At 43.2% G+C, this 2,833-nt stretch overlaps 2 non-coding genes across 2 annotated transcripts; both read left to right on the top strand.

The window, feature by feature from the left end:
* Positions 1 to 1,577: 1,577 nt before the first annotated feature.
* On the top strand, positions 1,578 to 1,659 carry TRNAS-CGA (transfer RNA serine (anticodon CGA)). Its single transcript has one exon. It is a non-coding gene; the product is annotated as a tRNA-Ser (tRNA).
* A 483-nt stretch (positions 1,660 to 2,142) lies between these two features.
* On the top strand, positions 2,143 to 2,224 carry TRNAS-AGA (transfer RNA serine (anticodon AGA)). Its single transcript has one exon. It is a non-coding gene; the product is annotated as a tRNA-Ser (tRNA).
* The last annotated feature ends 609 nt before the right edge of the window (positions 2,225 to 2,833 follow it).

The following is a 2,833-nucleotide window of genomic DNA, read 5'->3' as shown; positions in this document are numbered from 1 at the left end:
GCGTTGGTCCTGACTGCGACCGAACACAGCATTACGACGGACCATGCAATAAACATGAGTCACCCCCCCCCCCCTATTTTTTTGAAGCATAACGTGAAGAGGATTTTCACCGATGCAGCATCAAATCGTTGTCACCGGTTCAAGAACAGTATGTTTTTTTTGCGTTACTTAAATCGGCTTTTTTTTTTCTTTTTTACGTATTCCCGCATTATTCAAACACTCCTGCGACGTTTTTCACGTCAAAGTCAGCGACTAAAGTCAGCATGAAATGACGCATTTAAATGTAACAACGTTTGTGTATAACGAAGTAAATCGCAGCTTTAACCGACTTCGTTATATCAAGGTTTAACAGCAGTACACGTCATCACCAGCTATCGGACACCTGGAATGAAATGGCCGCTCACCTCTGGGTATTACAGCTTAACCTGCCGAATGAAATTTATTCGTCGATTTCCTCAATAAATGCCCGTTCATTATTTTTCGTTTTAAAATGTGCTGCGATGCATTCTGGCACGTGCTGATGCTCCTTGTAACTGAGATGTAAAAAAAATTACGATAAATTCATTAGCATAAAGTTAGGTTTTGATCTAGGTTATTATCTATTACTAATACAAAAATTTTATATTAGTTACAGCTCGGTGATCATCAAAATTTCGTTCTAAAGTTTGTAACGTTTTCATTTTATAAGTTTTTAACCCTAAAGTTGAATAATATTTTATAAGACCACTCGATTATTGGCCAATCCCCCACAGTGGGTATAAGCCATGAGTGAAGGCCAACAAGAACAAGAGGAACAAGCATAAATGTGTTGTAGAGAGCGTGAATAAATCAGTGAAACGAATGATTGTGCCAACCTTGATAGTTGCGTAACGAGTGAGTAGGTTTTTGGTTCACGTTTATTCTGCTATATGTGCAAGAGACAGGAGCTGGTACAAAATATCTAACCACTGCGTTGCCTCAAAGGTGGACGGGCGAAGCGCGCTAAAACTAAAACCCCAATGTACTCAAAAGATATAGTATAAAAACATACACCTGCGCAGCTGCTCTTTGAATTTCGCGCGCGAAACGCGCTGCACTGGTGGTTATAAAGATGAGAATTTCAGCGTATTTTCGCCAGCATTCACGCGCAGAAAAAAAACTTCAGCTGTTTTTGAGTGCATTATCGCACATCGAGAACTGAAGATTATGCACAGCAGGGAACAGTCCCTGACAGTGCGGTGTATTACTGACAGGACAACGTCAACTGAAAACGAAAGAATAAGTGGTTCATCGGCGCACCGTGTGGGGAAATGTTCCTAATTACTGGTATAACAAACAACCCAATGCTTTGCTTGTGCAATCTTAGTGCCCATCTTTGATCCTCAGCTGTTTTGAGTGGTATTCTTGTGCTATCATAAGTCATGAAAGACAGCACCGGGATTACATAGGCCTGGTTGGAGTGTACGCTCAAGTTGAGCTTAACATATCCTAGCGAAGCTTCTAATCCAACGCTACTCAATGCACACGTAAATGTTAAACAAACTATGGAGAAATGTAAAATGTATTGCTTGAATATTTAGCGCCGCAATCGACGTTCCGCAGTCGTGGCCGAGTGGTTAAGGCGATGGACTCGAAATCCATTGGGGTTTCCCCGCACAGGTTCGAATCCTGTCGGCTGCGATACATTTTTTTTTTTTCAATTCTAAACTTTTTTTCTTCCTTATAGCTGTTTCAGCAGTTTCATAGTGGCGTCTGTTTGAGGAAGACAAGCAAGACTCACGAGCTGTTGGTTTCACGAATGCCGTTAAACGTGCTATATTGTCATGGTTCTCAATGTCGCAGCACTTCAAGCGAATGCTTTCACACCACCGCGGCTTTAATATTTGCGTGTTTTCTTTCAATGATTTGTAGGAAACGTGTAATCCACGCTTAACTCACTGTTAGAGAGCGCCAACAAAAGCGAACGATACATCTTGCCCAAGCAAGCGTTGTTTTTGCTTTGAATCGTGCTTTGTAAGCGTAGTTTTGCATATGCATCGCGACTTGAACGGCAGTGTGATAAGAAAAACACCCTTTACGGCTTCCCCAACACAAAACTTTTGTCGCATTTATTCAGTATAACACACGGTTAGGAACGCCATTTGTAACTTCAACGCTCAGCTTGCAGTCGTGGCCGAGTGGTTAAGGCGATGGACTAGAAATCCATTGGGGTCTCCCCGCACAGGTTCGAATCCTGTCGACTGCGTAACTTTTTTTCGTTTTTTTTTCTTTTTAAAATATTTACGCATTTGTTCTACATGTCTTGCTATTCAGTCATTATTGCATTTCTAGAGAAAGGGAATGAACGATCTGTATATGTCGTTTTCAGTAAGGGTCTGTTCAGTGCTGTTCACACGTTCGTAAACCGCACACCGCTCTGAAACGACCATCCGAATGGGTCAATAACGATAGTCTCACTGTTTTAGTCGTTTTTTGACATGACTACAGCACGTGTTTTCTTGCAGCTAGTTTTGGTATTAGCGCTCTGGGAGGGTGGGCGACTCACACACACTACATGTTTGGCCGGCGACATAGCAGTGTATCTGAGCGCGTTCTACATTCGCTGTTTGTCACATTGTGTGTGCCGTATCGTTCGGCACTAACTGCACGCTGTCATTAGATAGCGTCACGGTGTTTGGATATCAGGCACGGTCCTGCCGTTGCATGCAAGCGCGGGGGTTCTGTGTCGGACTACCGCGACGGCGTCTCGGTCAGGACTGTCGCGTGCACAGTATTCAGAGCGTGCTGCGGCTGTGACAGGCCACGGAGCCATAATAACCACTTCTTCAGTGACCATGGTCAATGAGAAAATGCA

Source organism: Rhipicephalus microplus, chromosome 5, assembly GCF_043290135.1.
Source record: "Rhipicephalus microplus isolate Deutch F79 chromosome 5, USDA_Rmic, whole genome shotgun sequence".
Classification (NCBI taxonomy): domain Eukaryota; kingdom Metazoa; phylum Arthropoda; class Arachnida; order Ixodida; family Ixodidae; genus Rhipicephalus; species Rhipicephalus microplus.
The sequence above is the reverse complement of the archived record's forward strand: the minus strand, read 5'-3'. Positions and strand labels throughout refer to the sequence as shown.